We start from the raw sequence: 9,747 nt of genomic DNA, 5'->3' as shown, positions 1-9,747 counted from the left end.
GTCTGACATGCATGCCATTCCGAGGGAAGTGGCCCGGTACTACTATAAAATGGCGTGAATATCTACGTTTGAGCGGTCCGACCAAGCGGACACGACGGCAGGACGGGTGCAGTGCACGCACGCTGGCGCCTTGGATACTTGCGCCACGGGCTAAGTTTACATAAACTTTTACTGCCGACCCGTCGAGCTAGTAGGCGTATAGTTCAATCCTCGTGGGTCGGGCTAAAAGCGAAAGGTTAGTCTGCTCGAGGCCTGCACATACGTACGCATTTCCATTTTCTGCGCTCGTGAGCACCAATGTCCGCATCCCAGAAGACGGTGCGCCCGTGCATTGGGGCAGCATGTTTGAGACTGTGGCGACCCCAAGGCGCGGCCAAACGAGCTCTGTGGTCTGTGGCCACCCCACGCCGCGTTGGAAACACGAATTTTGTTACTTTTGCGCGACAGAGGATTGATTGTACATTGTCCCTTCCGTTTCCTCCGGTTCAAAATTCAAAACACGGGCGGGCGTTGCTGCCAGCCAGATGCGATGCGAGATGCGTTTTGATGGATGGTTATTACTCCATATTTCCGTTTTTATGGATTTTTATTCCATGTTTTCATGAGGCATAAATGCGGGTCGTGCCGCCCTTTCCCAGATATGCGCGCGTGACCCCGGTCCTCCGTTTTCCTCGCAGGGGGGATCATCGACCACCACCGTCATGCGTTTCTAGTCCCCCTACCGACCGACTCACCGGCGGGCGCGAGTCCACGTCGACCACCCGCCCTGTTCGTACGCGCGGTTCACGCCACCGTGGTCGAAAGGCGGGCCCTGGACGTGTCGTGTCAACCGGCCATTGACCCGCAACGCCGCCGCTGCGTTACACGAATCGCCTCACCGTCGTCCACCGGCACGGCACGGCGCGGCCCCCGAGGAAATATCTCCCCCCGGTTCACCAGCGTCCCAACCAAAGGTGGTGGCACCGGAATCCGATTACGACCGGGCCAGCTATCCCCATGCGCATCCAGGGGCGCGAGACAGGGTTTGGGGCCCCCCACGGACACCAGTCAGCGGCACGTACTACGGTACTAGATCCACCGGGGCGCGACACAGTAGGAGCAGCAGTACTGCGCCCCCACACCGATGCAATGAAACGCCATCATTTTACACCAGTGACGCAGCACTGCCCTCCAGCTCACACCCATTGCCACTGCTCCCCCCATCACTCCACTCCCCCCTCACGCGACGCAGGCCTCGGCTGCCACCTTGCTGTATAAAGACGGGCTCGGCCCGAGCGAGCCGGAGCCCATCGTCGCCGCACCCACCGGCCCCGCTCCACCCCGCCGCCGCCCATGGAGTCCCGGTGGGTCATCGCCTTCCTCCTCCTCTCCCTCCAGCCGCTGCTCGGCGCGTCCTACCTGCGGGCGAGGAAGAACTACATCGTGCACCTCGCCCCGAGGGCCGGACCCGTCGACTCCCTCGAGGACTGGCACCGCTCCTTCCTCCCGCGGACGGCCGCGCCCGAATCGGAGCCCGAGGCGGACGGCGGCGCCGAGGACCACGGCCCGCGCATCATTTACTCCTACACCCACGTGTTCACCGGCTTCGCCGCGCGGCTCACGGACGAGGAGGCCGACGCGCTGCGGGCCACGGAGGGCTGCCTCAGGCTGTACCCGGAGGTGTTCCTGCCGCTCGCCACCACCCGCTCGCCCGGCTTCCTCGGCCTCCACCTCGGGAACGAGGGCTTCTGGAGCCGCTCCGGGTTCGGCCGCGGGGTGGTGATTGGCATCCTGGACACCGGGATACTGCCCAGCCACCCGTCCTTCGGCGACGACGGCCTCGAGCCGCCGCCCAAGACCTGGAAGGGCACGTGCGAGTTCAAGGCCGTCGCCGGCGGCGGATGCAACAACAAGATCGTCGGGGCGCGCGCGTTCGGCAGCGCCGCCGTCAACTCCTCGGCGCCGCCGGTGGACGACGCGGGCCACGGCACGCACACGGCCAGCACGGCCGCGGGCAACTTCGTCGAGAACGCCAACGTCCGGGGCAACGCGGACGGCACGGCCTCGGGGATGGCGCCGCACGCGCACCTGGCCATATACAAGGTCTGCACCCGCAGCCGCTGCTCCATCATGGACATCATCGCCGGGCTGGACGCCGCCGTCAAGGACGGCGTCGACGTGCTGTCCTTCTCCATCGGCGCGCAGTCCGGGACGCAGTTCAACTACGACCCCATCGCCATCGCCGCGTTCCAGGCCATGGAGCGCGGCATCTTCGTCAGCTGCGCGGCGGGCAACGCGGGCCCGGACCCGGGCTCCGTCGGCAACGGGGCGCCTTGGATGCTCACCGTCGCGGCCGGCACCATGGACCGCGCGATACGCACCACCGTGAGGCTCGGCAACGGCGAGGAGTTCGACGGCGAGTCGCTGTTCCAGCCAGGCAACAACTCCGCCGCGAAGCCGCTTCCGCTCGTGTACCCCGGCGCCGACGGCTCCGACACAAGCCGCGATTGCAGCGTGCTGCGCGGAGCCGAGGTGACCGACAAGGTGGTGCTCTGCGAGAGCAGAGGCCTGAACGGCCGCATCGAGGCTGGCCAGACCGTGTCCGCCTACGGCGGCCTGGGCATGATCGTCATGAACAGAGCAGCCGAAGGGTACACCACCTTCGCCGACCCGCACGTCCTCCCTGCGTCGCACCTGAGCTACGACGCAGGGACCAAGATCGCGGCCTACATTAACTCCACGGCCAACCCGACGGCGAGCATCGCGTTCAAGGGCACAGTCATGGGCGCGCTGCCGGCGCCGGCCGTTACTTTCTTCTCGTCCCGAGGTCCGAGCAAGGCCAGCCCGGGCATCCTGAAGCCGGACATCACGGGGCCTGGCATGAACATACTCGCGGCGTGGGCGCCGAGCGAGTCGCACACGGAGTTCTCCGACGGGGGCGTCGGCCTCTCTTTCTTCGTGGAGTCTGGCACGTCCATGTCGACGCCGCACCTGAGCGGCATCGCCGCACTCATCAAGAGCCTGCACCCGGACTGGTCACCGGCGGCGATCAAATCCGCCATCATGACGACGTCGGACGCAGTGGACCGCACCGGCGTGCCGCTCAAGGACGAGCAGTACCGCCACGCCACCTTCTACGCCATGGGCGCGGGCTACGTCAACCCCGCGCTCGCCTTCGACCCCGGCCTAGTCTACGACCTCCACGCCGACGACTACCTCCCCTACCTCTGCGGCCTCGGCATCGGCGACGAGGGCGTCACCGAGATCGCCCACCGCGCGGTCACCTGCGCCGACCTCAAGGCCACGACCGAGGCAGAGCTGAACTACCCGTCCCTCGTCATCAACCTGCTGGCCCAGCCGATCACGGTCAACCGCACGGTGACCAACGTCGGGAAGCCCAACTCGGTGTACACCGCCGTGGTGGACATGCCCAAAGACGTGTCGGTGACGGTGCAGCCGCCGATGCTGCGCTTCACGGAGGCCAAGGAGAAGCAGAGCTTCACGGTGACGGTGCGGTGGGCGGGGCAGCCGAGCGTCGCCGGCGCCGAGGGCAACCTGAAGTGGGTCTCCGACGACCACATCGTGCGGAGCCCCATCGTGGTTCCGCCCAAGGCCGCGTAGTGATTCTGCGGCCGGCAGCATGTATAGCTAGCTAGCATCGGTAGGCTGCTGCGCTTCCATGGTTTTGTTTGCGCAGGCTGCATGCAAACTGGAGCGATTTTGTTCTGTAAATAGCGCGAATCAATAAAAAATGTGTCTCCAGAACATCCGGTCGTCTGAAAATAGAGGGAATCCACGCATGCGTTGCCTTTTTTATCTGAGGGTCGAGATTTGGAATGAACTGCATGACTAGTTGGCTACACTCACTGCATGCACGATGGTGGATCATGCAAACATCGGAAACGTCGAGGACGAATTGTTTCCAACGTGTTCGGTGGCAACATGCCTTTCCCTCGATGCCAACTCTTCTTTTTTTACACCTCCTTGATGAAAACTCTGTACTGCGGCAAGGCAAAGTGAGTGCTCGTGGAAACACAGTCATTAGCATGTCCAGCAAAGCAAAGTGATGGTTCGATGCTCGTGGCAACATATACTAACGTTTCCAGCATGTTAATTATCGGGAGCTTGGATAAAAGCAAGGTTTAGCGGTGCTGGTGAGCAATAAAGTAGTACATATAGTTCCACTCCAGTGTTTTGATTGTCTTGCACATGGCTTCTGCAGCTTGTCTCCCACTGGTTCTCGCCGGCTCCAGGAAACTCTTTTGATTTGCATCTCTTCAGCTTACTGCACTCTTCAGTCTTTTTTTTTTCTTTGATAAAGTGAGTTTTCTCTTCGATTTTCATTATTAGAAACCACATTATCTGTTATAACTACTACTGGAACCAGCAAAAAGGAAAGCAGAAAACAAATTGCACCTCTCCAGTCTAATGCCGATCAAATTACTTCCTCAGTAAGTTTTTGAATGTTGAAGATGATGTGGTGGAGGTACAACCTATGGACCTTTACATAAATTTATTTTAAACAAAAAAATCAACCAATACATTTCCTTTTTTGCAACAACATTTCAGTAAATTCCTTTTAAGCATAAAAACAATCAATGTATTTCCTTTTCTGCAACAGCATTTAAATACATTCCTTTTACACAACAAATCAATCAATGTATTTCCTTTTCTAAACAACATTTAAATACATCCCTTTTAAACAAAACACCAATCAATATATTTCCTTTTTTAGGCCAACATTTAAATACGTATCTTTTAAACATAAAATCAATCAATGTATTTCCTTTCCCTAAAAAAATCAATATATTTCCTTTTTTGCACCAACAATTAAATACATTCCTTTTAAACGCAAAATCAATCAATGCATTTCCGTTTTTCTAGGAACATTTAAATACATTTCTTCTAAACAATAGACCAATCAATATATTTCCTTTTTTGCACCAACAATTAAATACATTCCTTTTCAACATAAAATCAATCAATGTACTTCCTTTTTTGCACCAAGAATTAAGTACCTTCCTTTTAAACATAAAATCAATCAATGTATTTCCTTTTTTGCACCAACCTTTAAATAAATTCCTTTTAAACAAAAGATCAATCAATTTATTTCCTTTTTGCACGAATGTTTAAATAAATTTCCTTTAAACAAAAAAGCAATCAACGTATTTCCTTTTTGGCATTAACATTTAAATAAATTACTTTTAAACATAAAACCAATCAATTTATTTTACTTTTGCACCAACATTTAAATAAATTTCTTTAAACAAAAAAAGCAATCAGCGTATTTCCTTTTTTGCATTAACATTTAAACAAATTACTTTGAAACATAAAATCAATCAATCTTTTTCCTTTGATGTGAAAATTTAAGGATAAAAATATAAAGTAAATACTAAATGAAATTTTAAATAATAATCATGAAGTAGTTCCTCATGAAATAATATATAATAGTATGCACAAACAAAGAGCACAGAGATAGAATTTCATAGTTTATAGCATGTGCTATTATCAGCACATAAGTTTCACAATGTGCATGCTGCCAGTCAAGCTGTAGTCTCTAGTAATGAATTAGTCACATAGTGTCCATCTAGTATGCTAGTCAAATTGCGTATAAATATAAACAATAACCACAAAAGATTTTATCGACAAATTTACCAAATGAGAAAGAAGATTTCAGAAAGCGTACCTTTAAATTAACCTAGGTCGGTTTTTCTATAATATAGGATAGGGATGAAAACGGTCGGAACTGAGTGCTATCATATCTTTTTTTCATATTTTTTTGCAGAAGCGGAAACAAATACAGAAACCTCGAAAATGAATACGAAAAGAGATACTACCAGAAACGGACATGAAGCGAATACAAAGCAGACACAGAAACAGAAGTAGGAGTTGACTAAAAGTTAAAAACCCCTTGAATCATAGATAAATACAAAAAAATAAGCAAAATTAAATGAATTGTTAACATGCCTATAAAATAATATGTTTATTTTAGTAACTTAGCGTAGTATTATACTAGTACTGGACAATTGTGTATATGTTCAAGTTGAGTGCATGTGTGGTAGGAGGAGTTGGGTCTCAAATGATCCATTCTACTCATGTGTCATTGTGTGTTGTTTCCTGGTTGGGCTACAAAGCAGCCATACACCTATACCATTCCATTTTTGCACAAAAAAAATTCATTTCCACTTTCTTTTTGCAAATTTCCATTTTCATTTTCATATTTCCTGTCTGTTTTCATTTTTCCATTAGAAAAGCGGGAAGTTTTCACTCCATTTTCATCCCTAATATAGGATATATAAACCTTGGGCAAGTGTTACCGGATCCTGCAGTCAAAATAGCACAAATTTTTCTATTTATAATCCATAAAAACCGTGACCGGAAAAAAAAATCCAATCACACAATTTGATTGTTTTTTAGTCACCATTATACAGAGATGAATGATTGGGCAAAAGGATACACACTATTGTCTTTGTTGTATCTCCGTATGTCGTGGACCAGATGAAGAAACTTGAGGCCAGGTGGTCGACTGGCCGTCCGCTCAGGCCGTTGTTGAGGGCCGTGAACAGGGCCGGCCCTGGGGCATGGGTGACGGGGCGACGGCCCAGGGCCCAGACAAGGGGGGGGGCACATGATGGAGTATATACATATACTATAGCCCAGCAAAAAGCAAGTAAAAAATTATAAAAGAATTAAAGAAAAAAAATAGGATGGGCTAGGCGTCCCAGATATAGCTAGCTAGCGATCGTTGATGGACACGCGTAGGCGAAGCGGCACCGTGACTCACGCTCGTTTCGACGTTTCCTTCGTAGGTTCGTCGTCCTCGCCCGCCCGTCGGCCTTCTCGCTCACTCGGCGCCTTGCCCCTTGGCCCTTGCCGCGTCGCCCTCGCCTCGCCGGCTCGCCGTCGCCGCCACACAGCAGTCCGACAGGCAGGCGGCAGCCCGGCCAATCGGCCATCCGGCATCCGGCACGGCGGCACCGCGGCAATACGGCAATACTGTAAGTGCATCTAGTGATACCCCTAGTTGGTTTTGGAGTATTGACGACAAACCTAGTTGAGGGACTAATGTGTTTGTGAGAATTGCAGGATAACACAGGAAGAAGTCCCTCATTGATTCGGTTTTCCTACCAGAGATGACCCCTAAAAATGTATGAAGACATTGAAGTCAAAGGTGGTATATGAAGATATTCACATTGAAGACTATGACAAGAGAAGACATCGCATGAAGCCTATGAAGCTCGAAGACTTAGATCTTTCATAGTTCTTTTTCGTCTTTGTTGAGTCATAGGAACCACCGTACTATTAAGTGGGGTCCAAGAGAACCAGTCAGAATGACTGAAGTGATGCTTAACCAAAATCTATGTCTTCGAGTGAAGACTATGAGAGCGAATCTTGTCTAGAGTCGGACAAGTCAGCTTTGCTTTTAGCCCAAGTAAAGTTGCCGTGTGAGTTTGAAATCTGACCGTTGGAACACGTGTCAGTTCCTTAGTGACCCAGGGTCATTTCGGACAAATCAGGTCGGGTTGCCTAGTGGCTATAAATAGCTCACCCCCTACAACCATAAATGGTTGGCTGCTCAGAGTTAGAGTACGGCTTTTATCGTTTGAGAGCAACCCACCTCGAAGCCTTTGAGAGAGAATTCTTTGCGAGGATAAAGCCCTAACCACCCAAAGCCAAAGAGAATTAGGCATCACTTAAGTCTTCTTGTCTGTGTGATCTGAAGACTTATTACACTTGAGGATTGTGAATCCTCCAGCCAGTTAGGCGTCGCGTTCTGAGCATCCAAGAGACATTGTGGATTGCCGGTGAACGAAGTCTGTGAAGGTTTGGGAATCTACCTTGAAGACTTACCAGAGTGATTGGGCAAGGTCTGTGTGACCTTAGCTCAAGGGGAATACGGTGAGGACTGGGTGTCCTGAGCTGCGTGTTCAGGACTGGGTGTCCGGGACTATGTCTCCTCAGGTTTAAATACCTAACCGCCCTAACCAGACGTACAGTTGTCATAGCAACTGGAACTGGTCCAACAAATTATTGTCTTCAACGAGTCACTGGTTTCATCCTTCCCTTCTCTTTACGTACTGTTACTCCTTGTGAAGTCATTGTATGATTGCACTATCTTTTATCTTCACTGAGTGACTGCGTGTTCTGTTTGGCTTCATAATATCTTCCTACCTGATCCTTACTACATTGCTGCTATTAGTCATTGTGCTTTCACTCCATTGAATACTTGACTATGGTTTGCCTAGTGTAGTCTACCTTCCGCTGCATGGTAATAGGTTTATTTCTGTCATTTGTCTTCGAAACTTCCACGTTTTGAAGACTTTCATAAAAATCGCCTATTCACCCCCCTCTAGTCGATATAACGCACTTTCAATTGGTATCAGAGCAAGGTACTCCCTTGTTCTGTGTGATTTGGTTTAACCACCTGGAGTTTTAGCTATGTCAACTGCAGGGATAATTAAAGTCTCCGCTGCGTGCCCCGTCTTCGATGGAACTGAATATCCCTACTGGAAGAATAAGATGCGCATGCATCTTGAAGCCATTGACGTCGACCTATGGTATGTCGTCAAGAACGGCGTTCCCAAGGCTGGAGAAGGTGTCACTGCTGCTGATGTCAAGAAATTCGTTCAACTGGACTCTACCGCCAAGAATATCATCTGTGGTCATCTGACCAAAGGACAATATGGCCGCATGAGTGCTTTGGAAACATCTAAACTAGTCTGGGACTGGCTCTTCAAAGTCAACGAAGGCGTCTCAACCCAGAGAGATCAGAGAATCAGTGTCCTTCGCAACCTCTTCAACTGCTTCAAGAGAAATGACAATGTGAATGTCCAGCTCACATTTGATCGACTCACTGACATCACGAATGAGATTCAAGCCCTTGGCGCTACTGAGATCACCAAGCATGAAGTCGTCAAGACACTACTGAGATCACTTGACAGTTCGTTTGACACCCTAGCCCTGATGATTCAAGAACGACCTGATTTCAAGACACTCGATCCGTCTGACATACTTGAGAGGCTCAACACACATGAGTTTCAACTTTCTGAGAAAAGAGATATCTACGGTCCAAACTATGGGCGAACTCGTGCCTTGAAGGCAAAAGCTGTCTCCTCATCTGAAGAAGAATCTGACAGCAGTTCTGATGATCCTGAAGACATTGGAAGGGAACTTGCTATGCTTGTGAAGAAGTTCCAAAAATTCACCAAGAAGAAAGGTTTCAGAAAGTCTTCACGATCAAGCTCAAGGAATGATGAAGCTTCTGCTCATGACTACAAGAAGAAAACATGTCACAAGTGCAAGAAACCTGGCCACTTCATCTCTGAGTGTCCGCAGTGGGACAATGAGAACAAAAAGAAGAAGAAGAGCAAGGAATATTACTCTGACGACAAGAAGAAGAAGAAATACTCAAAGTCTTCTTCCAAGTCTTCCTCAAAGTCTTCATCACACAAGAAGAGCTCATCTGGCAAGGCACGTGCGTTTGTTGGCAAGGAAATGGATTCAGAGGAGGAGTCCGCTTCTGAGGAGGTGGAGGTGGAGTCTGAGGAAGAGTCCGATTCTGGCGTTGGAAGTCTGGCTACAGCATACGTTGCCAAGTCCATCTTCAACACTGAAGACAATGACTTCATCACCGACACTGATGCAAATGACAAGGACTACTCCGCTCCTACCTACTGCTTCATGGCACGCGGTGCCAAGGTAAACACACACACTACTCACTATCAAACATCTAGTGAAGATGACTCTGATTGTGGTTCAAAACCCAGC

The 9,747-nt window shown here is 50.2% G+C and overlaps 1 pseudogene; it reads left to right on the top strand.

Moving 5' to 3' along the window:
* Positions 1-1,113: 1,113 nt before the first annotated feature.
* LOC147991151 (subtilisin-like protease 4 pseudogene) lies at positions 1,114-3,795 on the top strand (annotated as a pseudogene).
* Positions 3,796-9,747: the final 5,952 nt, after the last annotated feature.

Source organism: Triticum urartu, chromosome 1A, assembly GCF_056163025.1.
Source record: "Triticum urartu cultivar PI428250 chromosome 1A, HENAU_Tu73, whole genome shotgun sequence".
Taxonomy (NCBI): domain Eukaryota; kingdom Viridiplantae; phylum Streptophyta; class Magnoliopsida; order Poales; family Poaceae; genus Triticum; species Triticum urartu.
This window is presented reverse-complemented; position numbering and strand designations above follow the sequence as displayed.